Source organism: Sycon ciliatum, chromosome 8 (genome assembly GCF_964019385.1).
Source record: "Sycon ciliatum chromosome 8, ocSycCili1.1, whole genome shotgun sequence".
Taxonomy (NCBI): Eukaryota; Metazoa; Porifera; class Calcarea; order Leucosolenida; family Sycettidae; genus Sycon; species Sycon ciliatum.
This window is the reverse complement of record NC_088650.1, coordinates 13,957,705-13,976,807: the sequence shown is the minus strand read 5'-3', so window position 1 is coordinate 13,976,807 and position 19,103 is coordinate 13,957,705. Positions and strand designations below refer to the sequence as shown.

General features: G+C 48.2%; 1 protein-coding gene and 1 long non-coding RNA gene across 2 annotated transcripts in view; both read left to right on the top strand.

The window, feature by feature from the left end:
* The first annotated feature begins 8,930 nt into the window (after positions 1-8,930).
* LOC135823759 (uncharacterized) lies at positions 8,931-10,167 on the top strand. The gene is made up of 2 exons (XR_010554747.1): positions 8,931-9,201; positions 9,352-10,167. It is a non-coding gene; the product is annotated as an uncharacterized LOC135823759 (long non-coding RNA).
* A 7,070-nt stretch (positions 10,168-17,237) lies between these two features.
* Positions 17,238-19,103, top strand: part of LOC135823758 (TNF receptor-associated factor 3-like) — a 65,559-nt gene continuing 63,693 nt past the window's right edge. Inside the window, exon 1 of the mRNA XM_065336599.1 lies at positions 17,238-17,418. The gene's annotated coding sequence lies outside the window, so the exon portion shown is untranslated. The remainder of the gene's footprint in view (positions 17,419-19,103) is intronic.

Genomic DNA, 19,103 nt, shown 5'->3' with positions numbered 1-19,103 from the left:
AAAAATATAAAAATACCTTGACATCATCGGTATCACCAACTACTGCCCTGTGGCAGAGTTTCAAAAGAATGCTCTCCTTGGCTCGGCAGCTACTAGGCGTAAGGTACTTGATTTGTAATGTTCCCGGAGCGGGTGATGGAGTTCTTTCGGTCCAGTTTTCCTCCGCAACCTCTCGTTTCCTGTGATGATAATTCAAAAACGCGTGTGTTTCCGTTTACCTACCAATATCCCTTCGATGCGTGCTCCCACGTTTGGTAGCTGACTACTAGCCTGGTGCAGTGGTGGGTGTCAATCTCCGGCCTTCTGCCGTTACTTTATCGCCATAGTGGACATCATTGCCGTTTGGTCTGCGATATGCGATACTGTGCAAAATAAAATCTCAACACCAACAACCACAACGTGTAGTGTACATGTACATTGTACATGTACATGTAGAAAAACAGAGGTTCCAGGCTGTCCAAGAGAGTGCTCAATACCGAGAAGCAGAGCTACATGTAGTTCAAACAATAAGAGGACGGAAAAAGTGTTTTAAGTTTTAACTCTGAGTTTCACGCACTATTAAAGCGATCATCAGTCATTTGATTTGCTTTGTGGGTATACATGTACATGTACATGTCATGTACATGTACACCAGTACTGATCCAGATTTGCTGATTACGGTTTTCTGATGATCGCGTGAAACTCAGAATTTTGCACTGTACATGTTGTGAACCCTCTAAGATTCTCTAAATCGTCAGGATCGTACGACCACACGGCACGAGGACAACTCTTTTCCTTTACACAGTATATTTCACTTCATCTGATAATTAACAATGAACACTAATAACACCAGCTATTTATAGCATGCAAAAACAGCGTACATGCAAAACATAAGCATATAAAACTGGACATAACAGCGTATACAGCAAAACGCACACAACGCATATAGCGTATGCCATGCAGCAACATCAGCGGTACGGCGGAGTCGAAATACAACATTTCAACGAATAAAATGCCATAAGCGCGAAGGCCTTTCCCAATTGAGAACTGGTGGTTTACAACATTCTCCCCACCAAAGGGCTTCTCACCGCCGTACAACAATGCACACAAGTCAAAACCGATCCGGGGCTCTGACTACGCGCCCAGAACGCGTCATCTCCTGCTGCCGTGGTGGTGGTAACGGTGCTGGCGGTTCATACGCTGGCTGCTGAGGGACGATAGCAGGTTGAGCGGTATCGGCAAGCCCAGGAGCCACGTCCTGTGACGATACTTCTAATGGCACTAACCTTTGGATCGGCCTCAACAGGGTACTGGTACTCAACTTAACCTTGGCAACACGACGCTTGCCATCTCGACCAGGGAATAACTCGATGATCCGTCCCAAACGCCAGAACTGTTTGCGCTTGGTATCATCGAGAACAAAGACAACATCACCCACAGCTAAAGGGCGCGACATGGTCTGTTGGTGTTTGTTCAGCTGACTTAGGTACTCCACCTCCCAACGATTCTTGACATGCTCCAGTGTCCGACTGAGGTAACGCAATCTCGATGACATCTGCGCAGCGTCCAGGATACCTGCTGGCTTCTCTGACGACACCCAGATGTCACCCATCATCATTGCAGGGGTTATTGGTGGCTCATCCAGGCTATCAGACACATAAGTTAGCGGACGACTATTCACCACTGCTTCAACCTCATACAAGATGGTCTCAAGCTCCTGAACCTTCAGGAACGCTGTTCCCATTACCTTTTTCAAGGCACTCTTCACTGTACCAACCATTCGCTCATAGAAGCCTCCATGCCATGGTGCAGCTGGAGGATTGAACATCCATGGCACACTCAGTTTGTCAGATGCCGCCTTGAACGTTGTAGCGTTATCAGACCTGATCCGAGACGGCAAACTACGTCTCGCGACAAACTTCCGAAATGCCATCAAGAATGACTCGGTACTTAAACTATCGACCACCTCCAAGTGAACTGCTCTGGTGGTGGCACACACAAACAATGCTATCCATACCTTCGGAGATGACTCACCACGGCGCACGTACAACGGACCAGCATAGTCGATGCCGGTAGTTGCGAACGGCCTCTCGTGAACAACTCGGTCTTCTGGCAGCGGCGGGCAGACTTCTGAGGCAGCCTTAGCCTTGTAGCGGCGGCATGTAACACATCGCTGAGTAATGTTGCGTAGCGCTCGTCGACCACCGATAATCCAGAATTTCTGACGGATAAACGACAAGACTCCTTCTACACCTTGGTGCATCCTTTCAACATGCATTTTCTCCAACAGCAAATCGGTCAGATGATGTTTGCCTAACAGGACTGGGTGCTTGGCTCCATACGCCAACTCGCTGTGCTGAAGTCGTCCCCCGGCTCTGAGCACTCCATGCTCATCCAGAAACGGTGCAAGCTGATACACCTTCGACCCGGGCTTCACTGGTTGACCTTGCTTGATCAGCTCAAGACCCTCAGCGAAACATGCGGCTTGAACGATGCGGTACAATACGTTGTCTGCTGCAAAATAGAGTTCAGCACGAGGCTCAGTGTGCTTCCACTGCAACATCCGAGTCACCATGCCCTGTGCCCTCGACCATTTACTGAATCGGAGCCACCATTCCTTATCAGATTCTCGACTACAGGTGGTGGCTGATACTCGTACTTCTACACTGGACTCATCTGTAGCTGCGGTTGAGGATGCGGTGGGCCAGTCATTGGGCTCCGTGATCCAGGTTGGTCCGCCCCTCCAGAACGGACTACGGATCTGCTGTGCACTACTCCCACGCGACGGTAAATCTGCTGGGTTGTGAAGGCCCGGGCAATGGTTCCACACAATGCCGACCTTCTTCGATATCTCTTGGACTTGACTGACGCGGTTAGCCACAAATGTTTTCCATTTGTACGATGGATTACTGATCCAATGAACGGTAGTGAGACTGTCAGTCCAGCCATAGACTTGCGTGACGGTAACACGCAGCTCCTTCACCACAAACTCAGCGTAGCGAGCCGCTAAACATACTGCTTGTAACTCAAGGCGGGCTAACGTGGGCGGAGACACAGGTGACACTTTGGCCTTGGCAAATACCAAGTGCGACTGTCCATTGACGACTGCATACAAACAACATCCAAACGCTTTCTCACTGGCATCGGCGAAGGCATGAAGCGCAATCGGCGTGTCAAGATTGCAGCAAATCCAACGTGGTATGTCAATGCTCACCACTTCGGCCAACTCTCCCCACCATTGCGCACATGCGGCTGCGATGCCATCAGGCAACATATCATCCCAGTCGCCTCCGACTTTCCAGGCTTGCTGTAGCAGTATCTTTCCCGGCACAACTGCCGGTGCTGCTAGACCTAGCGGATCAAACACTGACGCAACACACTTGAGGAGGGATCGCCGGGTCCAAACAGACGGCCTATCGGACTCGCCTAGCGCTGCTATGCTGAGCAAGTCATCACTGGTTTTCCATTTCAGACCGAGAACTTTATCTCCGGCCTCTGGATCGCACGGGATTTCGTTGCCTCGCCACTTGCGTAACTCCATGCCAGCATCCGTAAGCACACGCACGCTGAACTCTTGCATCTCCTTGGCTTCCGACGCATTTGACACACTAGAGACCAAATCGTCAACGTAGAAACTCGTGAGCAAGAGATCAATACGATCTCGCTCTTTGGGTGCAGACAACGCCCGTAGCTCCTTTAAGTGATGCTGAATCACCACAGTAAGCATGTATGGCGAGCAGTTTACGCCAAATGGCAGTTTCGTTAGCCTCCAGGTTAACAGTTCATCGCTGTCGCTTCGACCGGGCCACAAGAAACGCAGGTACGGACGGTCTTCGGGATTAACCGCGACCATGAAGAAAGCCTTTCGGATGTCTGCTTGCAGCGCGCTCTTATATTCACGGAACCGTAATAGCATACCTGCGAGACTCGGCAATAGCGACGGTCCAGGGTCAACCATGTCGTTCAACGACTTGCCATCTGGAGCCGTCGCCGAGGCATTGAACACCACTCTTAACTTCGTGGTTGCAGCGTGCTCGCGGAATACACCATGATGCGGTACATAGTACCCGGCATCGCTCTGACATGGCTCCAGCTCAATGGCTCCAAGCTCGCGGTACTCCCTGATCAGCACATCATCATAGAGCGCACGCTTCCCATTCCTCTTCAGCTTTTCAAGAAGCCGCGTTGCGATGACTCTAGCTTGAGCAAAGTTATCCGTTGGGCGACGCTCATTTTGCCACAAGAGACCCACTTGGTACCCGCTGCCCTGGCGACATAGCGGGAAAGATGGCAGGTGCTGATGTTGTTCTGGAGGTTCATCCAACTGCCATAGTTGTTCAATGTGGGCTGTGACACATGACACGGTCACCGGCTGACTGTTTCGACTTGGTGCAGACGCTGGACCAGATAATACATTACCTATCTCTGTGTTCCACACCGTCTCACCATTAACTTCCTTCTTGCTGTGCAGTACCGCGTTGATATAGTCTGCACCAATCAGCATATGTATTTCGTCTGATGTCCCTTGTTGAGGCTTGTCACTCAGCTCTACTCCCCAACTGTGCCACTGGGCAATGGTCTGCGGACTTGCGCACTTCAGGTCCATCTCAAGCTTTGGTTTCACGAACGCGCGTACCCGAATGCTAGCGGAGCTACCCTGGATCGTGATGGCGTACTTATCCATGCGCTGTTGGGTTGGTTCCGCGCCGAACGGCTTCACCTCTACATTTTCAACCCCAACGTGTTCTGCATCGATTGCTGACACCAACGCTGCAGTCACGAATGACGCCTCAGCACCCGAGTCCAGGAACACGCGAACCTTCGCGTTTCGAGTTCTTCCCTCAACTCGTGCCACTCCGGTCATCAGCCGCACACTTGGCGAGTGTAGACAGCACGACCCAACATTCTTCTCCGTAACTATCTCAGTCGGTTTCTCCCGGCTGTAACCTGCTCTATCCAACACCTCATGTATTAGCAGGTGGTGTTTCCTCTGGCATTTCGTGCATCTCGAGCCTGACCGACATTCTCTGGCCATATGGCCATACTTAAGGCAGTTCCAGCAGAGTCTCTCTCGCTGCAGAAAACCCTTTCTCCCTTCCAGTGGCAGCGACTTTAGCTGCTTCTCTGCATCTGCGACCGATATCGCCATGCACTGTGCCGACGCCGTGGGCCTTGGCACGGATCGTTCTACTGGCTTCCTGGCAGTATCACCCTGTCGTCCGTGCGCGACCTGGTAAGACGCACCGTGCTCCTGTACCTGGCGCAGTGACATCCCGTAGCACTGCCGTTCGACCAGGTACGTCTTCATCTCAGGTCCGCATTGCTCCAAGATTACCTGCTTTGCCATTGCTTGCAGCACCGGGGACATTTTACCTATATCGGCGCTATACTTGGTGTCCACCTCGCCATCTTCTGTCATAGCGAGTGTGGCCCACACTTCTACTTCTCGGCAAACACGGACAACGTATTGGTGAAACGACTCATCTGACCGCTGCTTGCCTGTCAGCAATGTCTTCCACGCTTTATCCGGAGTCTTTCCGAGCGAGGCGAGCAACTCTCGCTTCGCTTCCTCGTAATTATTGCATCCAATACATATCCTCTCCGCTTTGCTACCCGCTAGCGCGATGCGCAGTCGCAGCAGCCATTCGCTTTCTTCGAACTCGTTCTTGGAGCAGATGTCCTCGAACAGGTCAAGATAACGCTCCAATGGCTGCGTTCCATCATATGAGGGGATTTTCATCAACGGTTGACGCCCCCCGCTGTTACTGGGAGCTTCCTCTGTACCTCCCATCGCGGCTTTACCATCACCCTCATACGCATTGGCGATGCGCTCGTTAATCTCCTTTAGTGTTTTGTCAAACTCGGTGCGGAGCGCCTCCTCTCGCCGTCTGGCACTGCGCTCCTCACGCTCCTCGTACTGTTGGAGCCTCTGCTCCACATGTTCCATCAACAACTCGCCTTCTAATCCTAACCGAACTCCATTGGCGATAAAGCTGGCTTCCAAATTGTGTAGTTGCTCTGCCATGCTCGCTCCTATCCTGGCGTGGTCGCCAAATGTTGTGAACCCTCTAAGATTCTCTAAATCGTCAGGATCGTACGACCACACGGCACGAGGACAACTCTTTTCCTTTACACAGTATATTTCACTTCATCTGATAATTAACAATGAACACTAATAACACCAGCTATTTATAGCATGCAAAAACAGCGTACATGCAAAACATAAGCATATAAAACTGGACATAACAGCGTATACAGCAAAACGCACACAACGAATATAGCGTATGCCATGCAGCAACATCAGCGTTACGGCGGAGTCGAAATACAACATTTCAACGAATAAAATGCCATAAGCGCGAAGGCCTTTCCCAATAATTGAGAACTGGTGGTTTACAACAGTACATGTTGTAGATGTACATGTAGATGTGTCGTGTCCGTGTACATGTGCTCCTACCCGTATCTTTAATTCTTTTTCTGACATGTCACAAGACTGTAGGCACGGAGATGACCAATCGCATTGCACCTAGCAGGGCCTAGATGTATGGAATCAAGCAAGAGTACGAGTGTGAGATCGCCTAATCACAGCCCGCCGCGCGAAGCGCGAAGGGCTGTGATGCAGGCTGATCGAGCACGAGTACGAGTGTTTTGATTGCATTTCTGACATGCACCCACGCTTGAAACTCATATCGAACTTGTAAATACTTCGCGAAGGGCTGTGATTGGCTGATAGAGCATGAACACGACTGTTTTGATTGGATTTCTGACATGAACACGCACTTCGATCTTCCTATTTCGCTTGAAAGCACGACTCTCAGCCTTCTCGAGCCCGAGTCGAGTAAAAAAAAAGCGAGCTTGATCAGTGAATCAAAGCCCTAGTGGAGCGGGCTTTGATCGTAAAATCAAAGCCCGCCTGGGCGGGCTTTGATGGGAAAATCAAAGCCCGCTCCACTAAATATGGAGTTCTACTTCTTGTAGCATGCTTTGATCGCCTCATCTAGGCCCTGCTAGGTGCAATGCGATTGGTCATCTCCGTGCCTACAGTCTTGTGACATGTCAGAAGAGGCCATCAAAGCATGCTACAAGAAGTAGAACTCCATATTTAGTGGAGCGGGCTTTGATTTTCCCATCAAAGCCCGCCCAGGCGGGCTTTGATTTTACGATCAAAGCCCGCTCCACTAGGACTTGGATTCACTGATCAAGCTCGCTTTTTTTTTACTCGACTCGGGCTCGAGAAGGCTGAGAGTCGTGCTTTCAAGCACGATAGGAAGATCGAAGTGCACGTTCTTGTCAGAAATCCAATCAAAACAGTCGTGTTCATGTTCTATCAGCCAATCACAGCTCTTCGCGAAGTATTTACAAGTTCGATATGAGTTTCAAGCGCGGGTGCATGTCAGAAATGCAATCAAAACACTCGCACTCGTGCTCGATCAGCCTGCATCACAGCCCTTCGCGCTTCGCGCGGCGGGCTGTGATTAGGCGATCTCACACTCGTACTTTTGCTTGATTCCATACTTCTGACATGTCACAAGACTGTAGGCACGGAGATGACCAATCGCATTGCACCTAGCAGGGCCTAGATGAGGCCATCAAAGCATGCTACAAGAAGTAGAACTCCATATTTAGTGGAGCGGGCTTTGATTTTCCCATCAAAGCCCGCCCAGGCGGGCTTTGATTTTACGTTCTGACATGTCACATGACAATCGACATGGCAACAGCGAATCCTAGCGCGACTTGCCGTGCTTTGAATCAGCCACTGAAGACCTGTGAGCGCTTGCGCGTCTCCGATTTTCCAATCGGAGCACGCCCAGGCGTGCTCCGATTGAATCGGAGCACGCCTAGGCGTGCTCCGATTCAGCCATCAGAGGCCGCTTTTTTTTTTTTTTTTTTTTTCAAAAGAGAAAAGAGATGGCTGCAGTTCTGGATGGAGAGTCTCCAACTGCAACCAATGCTGCTACCCGTGCTCTTACAGCGCCAACAACGAGCGTTCAGCGATCACAGCAGCAGACTGAGTTCCACGATCCCGACATTGATGAGTACATCGCAACTTGTGACCCAACAGTGCAATCCCCAACTCACCAACGGTCTCTGATGCAGAAAGCTACGAAGACCATCAACTTTTCCGGAGCTCAGTTTGGTGCAAACTGCAATGTTCACCTGCACCTGTAGGCTGTAGGCTGTAGTCACTGCGAAGAAGAGAAGCTGAACTGACCTGGTTTTTAGCTGACTAGACCGCCCTTGTTTTATCTCTGTGTTGTGACTGTGTACATTAGTCATTATGTAACATGTCTGAAGTACTAAACTGGCGACTAGTTGTGTTCCTTGTCTGGTCTAGTGTGCGTGCCTTGAGTAGGTACTAGGTATGTGTGAAGTACTACATGTAGTAGTACTAGTAGTACGAAGTAGTTCGTGCAATGCATGTCAGAAATGGTATCAAAGCATTCGTACTCGGACTCAAGTGCTAGAATCGGAGCCCTCCGCGCTAGCGCGCGTCGGGCTCCGATTCCGCACTTTCGTCCTCGTACTCATGCTCGATTCCATACATCGGACTTGTAAATACTTCGCGAAGGGCTGTGATTGGCTGATAGAACATGAACACGACTGTTTTGATTGGATTTCTGACAAGAACACGCACTTCGATCTTCCTATCGCGCTTGAAAGCACGACTCTCAGCCTTCTCGAGCCCGAGTCGAGTAAAAAAAAAGCGAGCTTGATCAGTGAATCAAAGCCCTAGTGGAGCGGGCTTTGATATGAGTTTCAAGCGTGGGTGCATGTCAGAAATGCAATCAAAACACTCGTACTCGTGCTCGATCAGCCTGCATCACAGCCCTTCGCGCTTCGCGCGGCGGGCTGTGATTAGGGCGATCTCACACGCGTACTCTTGCTTGATTCCATACATCAAGTGTTTGCCGTGGCGGCGATGTGTCTCGTCGATCAATACAATAGACCGATCCCCTTATTATACTGGGTTCGAGCACGGGGGCAACCTCACTCGCGATCGAGCTAGTTTTTGAACGTGACAGCATCTTTGACAGTGTGTTTCAGGTTTGTTTTGGAATGTCTTCTGCTTAGTTCAAGTAGTTTGCGATGGCTTCGAGCGGTGCTAAACCTCCTGCTGGTAGGAGCAGAGTCTCCGAGAGAGACATGGACTGTGAGGCCGCTGCAGGATTTTTTCAAGGCGCGGGAGGGAACGATCTCGGGCCACAAACAGGAGTTACTCCAGAGGTGAGTTTTTTGTTGTTGAAATATTCGAATCGCGAATCGTGTTGTGAGATTTATTTTGTGCCTAGGGTACAGTAGACCATATTTCTTTCTCCTTGCGATCGGTGCTGAAGATAATAGTAACCTTTTTCTGGTCTGTCTTTTCCTCTCCAGAGCCATCTTCTATGAAGGTAACCGTGGTGCTGCCAAGTCACCAAGTCGCGATCAGCAGCCCTGAAGTGGAAAAATCGATTTTCCAACGATCTGCTTGGACATCAGCCACTAAAGTACTTCTGATTTGCCTGTAGTGACAACAGCAGCCATCCTTGGACACCTTGCAAAGATAGGAAAAGCCACTGGCGGAAGCGACTGCTATGGGGTGACGATAGCAGTGCAGTGGTGATCGCTGTTTTGTCAAGTCGAAGGGCTAGCCAACCCAGAGGAAGCATAAAAAAACGATGAGCAGTGCGTGGTATTTGTTGAGCGTGAAGAGCTAGAGGAGGACAGTGCAAACACATGGACGGAGTGGATGGTGTTTGAAGAACAGTGTGCTGTGTGCCGGCTGGTGGTGATGGTGGTCTTTGTCAGCATGTATTCGTGCTGCTTCTTGTGCTGGAACACTTCTCGCCCAGGAAGGCAGATTGCGTGCTCCCTGGCCCTCAGTTGGCAATGGGGCATTTGTTCCAGGAACATTACCCCAGAGCCAATGATGAGTCGTACCTTTGAAAAGTCGAAGCTTGCTTTTAATCGCAAGCGTAGCGCAGTGGATTGCTCTCTCTTTGAAGCACGAGGGCTAAAGCTTGCCGCTGTCTGCAGCAAAGTGTGTGTGCGGTTCTTTCGAACCTATGAATATACCCCCTGCATGTTCAGAGTGAACTATTTTCTAGTATATTTAACATCCTCAACCCGCCACCACCATGCGCTCTTGGCCGAACTAATGCACGAAGCATAAACACACCAGCACAGCAAGGACACTTCCGTTGACAGATATTGTTTACGCCTCTAGACCGCTGTTTCTTTTCTTCGAGCTCATCGTTAGAGGAGGATAGTAGCAGGATACTAATGATGATATAATATAAGATGATAGACGGTTTATGGTCCGAAATTGATAATTGAAGATCTAAGAAAGCAATGACAGTGGTTGCGAAATGGATAATATTATCATGATTATATGCCAGTCTGGTGATGCGTTGTACTAGTGGACAGCATTGAAATCATCACTGCATTCGATGCAAATATTGGTATACCTTTGGTTTCAGTATTGGAAAAAAAGAGTAAGAGAACCTGGTTGATTTGGTTGCATCTGCGACTGGCTACCGGGTGTTGTGATCAGCAATGTTACCATGGGAGAAAATAAGAGTGCAAGGATCTGTTGGGTCTTGTTGTGCCGGTGCGAGAACCCTAAGTGCATGGCAAAATAGAACTGTTTCATCCACAATGTAGAATGTCTTGCGGTACATGGCATTGATGACTGAACACCTCGCCAGCTCGCCCAAATGGGGATCATGCCCAAACGGAGGAACAAGACATCTTTCCAGCTCAGCTAGCTATATACCGTGAAACGGATGATCAACTTGTGCCACGCATGACAGCTTCTGTTCCATTCGGCCCAGGCTTAGACACATCAATGCCAATAGCAGCTGATCCTCCATTACATGCTCATTGGCGATTTACGGCCACCTCCAACTGTATCCGCCGTCCCTCAGCTTCCGTCTTCGCAGATCTGGCTCGGCGCAGTACGTTTTCTCGGCTAGGCTCGAAAAAGTCCCACAGAGCGGTCCAAACACCTGAAGGCAAACCAGTCAGAAACTGGAGCGGCTCAGAGTCTTTCTTTATGTTATTGTACGTAAGCTGTTTTTCGGCTTTCTTCACCCCATCGTCCAACTGCTCCACGAGACTCTGTACACGAGCTCTACTTGCTGCCAACTCCTGATGCAGATGCTGCACTTCCATTACAGGACCAAACTGCACTAAGCCAGGTTCCTTTCCAACTCAAAATGCCGTTGCCTCTCAGCAAAATACTGGTTTGCGAGCATGGGGAGCTCGTGATGCAGACGCTGCACTTCCATGACCGAACTGCACTAGGCTCATGTTTTGCGAGCATGGGGAGCAGAGCGTCCAGACTCCACTCTCTTGCGAAAAGCAAACCTGGTACCGTAGGACAGCTGTTTGGTTTCCTGGACTCATCCTGCCCTTGTAGAGCTGGGCAAAACGATTTCGACTTCGGGATCGAAATGATCGCTGCAACTCAAATATTCAGAGTGACCCTAAAACTACGTCCTTCCTCACGGGGAATAGCCTGGATCCGCTTGCTCCAGGCCGCTGTGGCTCCACACGAGGAAAGGAGTGAACTGACTTGTTTGCTTCGTCCTCCTGTTCTGACAGTGAGGAACGCAGCAATGATCCTGAGAAGGCATCCTGAAGTCGTAAAAAGGAAGACGTCTAAACAAAAACAAAACAGCTCAAATCAAAAGTCCTTGTGGCATTTTTGTAGACAGGCTTGCACTGCGTGTAGATTTCGCGTGCTCTGCACTTCGCATGCGAGAAGTCACGCACAGCCGAGGTGAGGTTGGTCGCGTGTGTGCAGCAGGATCCCACGCGACTGCGGAGTTGCCCCCTTGCTCGAACCCAGACAATAATAAGGGGATCGGTCTATACTCGTCAATAGTGTTGTGAAACCTATCACTATCCATGCTTTGCTGGCTGCTCGCTCGTTCGCTTCGCTCCGTGCACGCTACTCGTACTTGTACTGTACTGTAGAGTATAGCTCGATGCTTTGCGTCGATCGCTGGTTGTTGTTGCTGCTTGTCTGTTGTTTGAGCTTGGAACTACTTGGTCCTAGAGTGAAGCTTTGGTCTTCTTGTGTGGTGAGGGTGAAGAATGGGTGTCTGGACTCCTGGTATTTTTTGAAGTATTTCCATAAAGAACCTGGAATTGTAGAATCCTGAGAGTATGTCTGGCCCACTCCCCGGTCATGACAGATGTGCTGTGGGCGACGACATATGCCATGATATGGCAACTGACGCAAGCGGCCGATCACACTGTATGCTGCAAATATTGCAGGCTGTCATCATTGACGCTTACTTGAAGGGTGGAGTCTTACGTTGAGCGTCATTAAGCTACTGATGGAGCAATGATTATGTCCATGAATGTGCCATATCTATGGTCCAGGATCCAACCAGTGTACAGACCATGCACGAGGGCACAGTCCAATAACGTTACCAGAGAACGCGTAATATTAGTAGTAGTATTGTATTTATTCATATTTCTCTAGGGCAGTCCCCACAGAGATGGTCTCCTTACGGGGTACTACCATAGCCAATCTAGGATTGCGATACGAAATTGACTTGGTGAAGCAGCAAGGCGGACCGATGCCGGAACTGAGTTCCAGCGGTCGGCGGCTAGATAAGAAAGAGAGGAATAGCCAAATCGAGAGGAGGCTCGTGGCAGTACAAGTCCAAGCGAGACTTGAGACCTTGTGCAGGTGCGGCTACGTGCCTCCGAATTGGCACGAAGGCAGAAAAGGCGGCACAGAAATGAACTGGCAGAAGAACGAACGCATCTGAATACAAGAAGATGCAGCTTGCACCGAGCCCGATTCAGCCGTTCAGCCAAAAAGCGCTTTTTTCGGCTGAGGTTTCCACGGAAACGGCTGAAAATCGGGGCACCAGCGACTTTCAGCTTTCAGCCCTTTTGGAAGCGCTGAAAAAAAAAGCCCTTTTGGAAGCGCTGAAAAGCTGAAAGTGGCTGAATAATTTTGGCTGAAGTGCAAGAGTGCAAGAGGAGTTGAAGAACTTGAGTTGACGTTTGTTGTAGTCAGATAGTTTCTTCTTCTCTTGTATTGTAGTTGTGTGAAGTGTTTGAAGGTTTTCGTTGACAGCCATGGATAGTTGGAGCGTGGGACTGGAGCGCCGATTGCTCGAGCTGTGGTACGAAGCAAAAACGCGATACGAGACGACTATGAAAAAGGATACGAGCAAACGAGCCGGCCTGGATCTTCGTAGAACTGAAAAAGTTTGCTGCGAATGAAGCCGGGGCCGGGAGGGCCTCCTCAGTATCGTCTTCATCAACAAAGTCGAAAACGTGTCGCTTCCTCCGGCGACAAAGCCTGGTATTTGTCATCATCGGCAAAGTGAGGTGATTCTCAGGGGAAATTATTCGGATCATCACCATTGTACAAAATAAAATACATAATTATTATAGCGATGCCCGCGTCATCCAGTTTTGGTGTGACCGTCAGCTGGCTAGTCGCAAGCCACTTTCAGCGCAAGCCAAAAACGGCTGAACTTGGTGAGACCGCGGCCTAAGGGAGAAACGGATAGTGATGGGTGTGAGGTTGTTTCGAGACAGAATACACTGAACATCTGCGGTGGGTGGGTAGCGGAATACAGTACGCAATGAACGGCGAGAGATGCGGGTGAGAAAATCATATTCATGTTGTCGCAGACTGTGTACATACATGTACATGTACATGTAAACATTGCTTGCATATTCCAGTGTAGATCTACACTGGACAAAAGAGAGATAAAATGTGCGCCTGGCTGCATTGGTCAACATGGTAATAGAAGAGCATTCAGCCATTTTCATACGATCTCAAGCCTGATCTCTAGACATTCCAAGTTCTGATACATGTACAGCGTATTCGACAATCAGTTATCATGCATTGCCCATGGCACGTACTGTAACACTCCAGGGTTTCAAACGGAATACTTGCCGTCCCTAGGGCAAGGTCTCGCCCTCGACCACCTGTATTGTGTGTGGTCCGTTCAAGTACATGTACATGTGCATGTGGTTAAATCCAGGACCAGGTGGAAGGTCCTGGCTTCTGAGTTTGCCGTCCTGGAATGGCCATGGAAATCATGCGAATGATGCCATCCTGCATGCTTCACATAATCATTGATTACTCGAGAAATAGTGTTAGCTGCTTCGGCGAATAGTAAGTAGCTTGTGCCTCTCCGAACAAGTCAAATCATGAGGACAGAATGGAAAAAAGCTCTACAGTATAGACAAAGTAATAATGTGGAGGATATTTATTTGTTTCTCAGGTGTTGGAACTTGGAATCGTTCACAGGTCAGCCGTACACCTTCTTCAACGTTCGAGCCTGCTTGAGATCATGTGATGCAGATAGCCGTAAGTCGAAAAGGAGAGCGTGTATGTCTTCGAACATGAGACACAGTTAGGGACCGGCGGATTCTGCTCGAAAAGGTGGCAGATTCTGCTCGAAAATGCAGTAAAATTGGCAGAACCATAATCCATACATGTACAAACCTTGTGGCGGGCCCCGAATTCTGCTCCATTTCTTTATCCACATACCAAACATGCATGACACTTACCAGAAAAAGTACCGAATTCTGCCAATTTTTCTGCCGGCAGAATCCGCTGGACCCTAGACACAGTCTGCTTGCTCTACTATACTCAAGGTTGGGGTTGATACATGTAACGATAAGCATGTTCTGCCTGCCCAGAAATCACAAACAATGTACAGGAAAAATGGCAATAAATGAGATAAATTGTGCACTCATAACAACAGTAAAAATGAAGAAAGTCAAGTTCCATAACGTTTTCTTGTGACTGTCATCAGTGGAACGCCGTCACATAAAAATGTAATAACTAAAACACACACTTATACATGTACACATGTAGCTAATATAGTTTTATGTGACGGCGTTCCACTGATGACAGTCACAAGAAAACGTTATGGAACTTGACTTTCTTCATTTTTACTGTTGTTATGAGTGCACAATTTATCTTATTTATTGCCATTTTACGACTATTGTCTCCTCGTCAATTGTTTAAATGTACAGGTAGGTCATGTTTTATTGGTCAATCCGTTTCAAGACTAGACTCACCGGAGAAGCGGATACAGGCAAACATGTGTGAAACATGAATGATACCACTAGTGTACGGGTACTGATGGGGACAAATCCTTGCCTTGGTCGGCAGATGTGTCAGTCAGACGATGACGCAAGAATCTGGTTATAGAGCATTACTTAGTGACCACATTTGATCGAATGACAGTGAAATATGCTGGAATTTATAGAAAAGCAGCGTATCCCCCAAAGGCTGCTATTGCTGAAGTGGACAAAGGCTATGTTGTTTTTCAGGGTTTCAATCGCAGCGTGCAATAATCAGACAGCAGATACATGTACATGTACAATGTACATGTACATTGTACATGTACATGTACATTGTACATGTACTACAGTCGACCTACCCTTATAACGATATTTGCGTCAGACCAAGACATATTGTTATAAGGGTAATATTGTTATAGTGGTTACTGGTTCATTTCATACACATACGTCATAATGCATGGATTTGGTTCATTTTTTACAGTCTTCATAGCATAAAAAACTGACACATCATTTTACATGCACATTATGTACACAGCAAGGTGCCCACTGGTGCCCCTGTTGCATTTCGTCATGTCCCAGCGACTAATCAAGTGAAGCTTGCCCTACCTGGATAGTGGGCTCTACATATTCCCTGCTAGATATTGTTATAAAAATGGAAAATGTCGGTTGGTCAGCCCATTTTATATTGTTATAGGGGTAATATCGTTATAGCAATATTGTTGTAAGGCATTGTATACACAAGTCAATGGAGTGATTTGGTTTGGCAGAAAAATATCGTTATAAATATAAGGGTAATATCGTTATAGAGGTTATCGTTATAAGGGTAGGTCGACTGTAGTACTTGTAATGACATACAATGTACATGTATGTAATACCACAGTACAGTATGGGTACAGCTAGCTACATTCGGATGTGTAGTGACAAGTCTGTACATGTATTTCCTACTCATCCTAGATTTCCTCACTTTCCTGTGAAAACTAAAAAAGGACGAATCGTTCTGACGGTTAAAACAAGAGAATGCACAGTAAGGGAGCATCTCATAAGTTCGCACTTATTTTGTAAACGTAACGCATTTCGAATAGACTTTACCCCCCTACCTCCCCCCTCTATTCGAAAGTCTTATCGCACATTTTCCCTGTGGATCTAATACTGTACTGTGCATGTCCATGCCCATGTACAAAATTAATGTACACTGTACATGGACATGAATGTCAAAGACTAAGTGAATGGCATACAGACTACTTACTGTAGTCAGTAGTACCCCATCTACATGATAATAATTATGACTGTAGATATTGAGTACAAGTACAATGAATGACATGTACACGCACATACTTCCTCCACAACAACTAGTGTACTGACTCTGTAAAAGCTGGCCAAGTACACAGTTTGATCAGGCTGGTGTGACATTTGACACCTCTGAGTAGCCTGCATGCATGCAGTGTATGCAAGGTAGCTGATCTCCAAACACAGGTACAAAATATAGATGTACACCTACACACACTCTTGCTGAAGTACGAGTACTCGTACTACAGAACATGCACTGCATGCACACTATGTACACATCCAGAAAATGTGCGAACTGTCATTTTTCTATTCGAAAAGGGCGTTACCCCCCTACCCCCGTTTCGAAATGCGTTACGTTTAGGAAAAAAATGCGAACTAATGAGATGCTCCCTAATACATTATTATTATAAAGCCTCCTAAAGAAGGGAGGAGGGATCATGTACATGATTGTACAGTACCTGTAATCGTGTAAAGCCTATGCCTATGGTCACCTGCATACCGCAGTCCAGTGCATTCCATTCCACCACTACAGTCACTGCATGAACGTCGAACGCGAATGAACGATATTCGACTATCTTTGCATGTCACGTGCCGTTCAGTTTGCAGACTGCACTGCATAAATGGCGCTTTCTAGCTCTGCATGCCGCATCCTTGCAGGGACACCCGTAAACTTTTCCTCCTGTATTTCAAAGAGGATCGATCGAACCAGACAGCTGCAGCGGCCTGTGTGTTGCAGTCGATTTCTCTCCTCGATCAGTACTAGACAGTAGGGACGAAAAGCGGACGAGTGTATTCTGGGCAACCAAACAAGGTGTCGCGCCTTGCCATTCAGCCTTTAGCACCCTTATGTGGTATTGTCATCGAGCGTTGGAACTTGGACGACTGCCAAGAAAGTGAACTGCGACCTTGCCAGCCGACCTTGCCAGGGTTTCATTGAGAGGCTTGCACGTGGTCGGGCAGGGAATCTACGCAGCTACGCCCCACGGATCGCCTACACTAGAGTTTGTAGCGTATCAAGCCGCAACCCCGCGGACGTGGACTCCGAACAACACCCAGCACCCTGTCCATTCCCTCAACGCAACGACCACCAGTTTTACTGTAAGTAGAGCTCTTGTGAGTACACCAGATACATGTATGTGTTGCTGTGATCTAGTGCGGTGTGGATATGTGGATATGTGTGCTGTGCTGCTTCCTAATGGTTTTTAAACCGCCCGCAGTGGGTGCAACACGGTTCATCCAATTTTTTGAAAGGCAGAAACACAGTAGTCACCAGCGGGCGTCATGTTTGCGCCTGCGAAGCAAGAACCCACAGCCTTACAGGCGTAGCATAGTACTGCACCTACCTAGGCCTTCATCATGGTCACATGCATGTATGATGTTGCGCAAATCGCCACGAATTCCGAATGGTCTCTTGCCAGATCCTTTAGAAGTAAGTTAGTTGTGGACCCGTAGTCATCGAAAGCCCTGCATGCTGCTCTCATGGTTGGGGACATTTTTGGCAGTATAACCGCGGTTTCTATTTCGATTGCCTTCACAGGCTCCATCACACCCACACCTTTAGTAGTAGTAGGCTTTACAAGGCAACACTCATCACCTCGTTTCCAGCCAGTTATACGTGCATGATGCGCGCGAAACCGCCTTCTTCGAAGTACCTAGTAATAATACGGATTGCAACTGTCGACCGTATGTGCGACTAGTACATGTACTAGTAGTATGCTCGATTTCAAGTTTGTAGTGACAATCACGGAATCAGCACTCTGTTTACTGTTTAGTCTGTATGTAGATCTAGCTACGTACGTGTGCAACAGCAGTAGCCTTGTACGTGGATGCTCGTGGCTAGGATCATCGCGGTATGCCTGCACTTTGTAATTGTAGCCAGAGGGCAGGTGTTCAGTGCGCTGACTGTTGCCACTCGCGCAGGATACATGTACACCACACACTCCATGGCCCCATCAACCAACACCACATCACATGGCACATCCACATGACTGGGACTGTCCCCGACCGTGATGGGGATCTCCACTGTGGCTAATGCCATGGCACGGTTGATGTGGATCTAGTGACTACATGATTGTACTTGTAAGTAGTTGTAGTGTTATCATGGTTACCGGTATGTAGGTCACTAGGATCTATGGCACTTGGCAGGACTAGTACTACTAGTAGTAGTAGTCTACGTAGTAGTAGATCTACTAACTAATTTAATTACATGTACATGCACTATTACTAAGGGCGCGTTCGAATTATCACTCTTTGACTTTTCGAGGAGCTTCGTTTTTCTGAAGAGGTGGCCTTATTGGCCTCTTCAGAAAAACGAAGCTCCTCGAAACTCCTCGAAACTCATCCGATGGGAAAGTGGAAGTTTCGAAGAGTTTGGAATAGCTACGTCACGTAGTGCGTGGAGATGGTCGATCTGATCGGACGTCATCATCGCCATGACAATTCCACTGAAAAACTCTAAAATGATAGAAACCGTTCTAATGGGACACTTCAACTAATGAAGACAATTCGAACGCGCCCTAAGTAATACCGTACTAATAGTCATAATTATTAGTAGTACTAGTAGGAACCTTCCTAAGCTGGTTGTGTTTCTCAACGCAATTGTATAGCCGGTGGTAACGCGGACGTGCAAACTTTACTTTAGTAGTACTAGTAGGAGCCACCGACACTAGTGACCTAGTGACCTGGTACATGTATCAACAATGGTGACCACTGCACCACGCGCTCCCGCGCGTGAAGAAGCTGGAACAGTGGAAGCTTCACCCGCGGCCAGGGCGACGTGCACA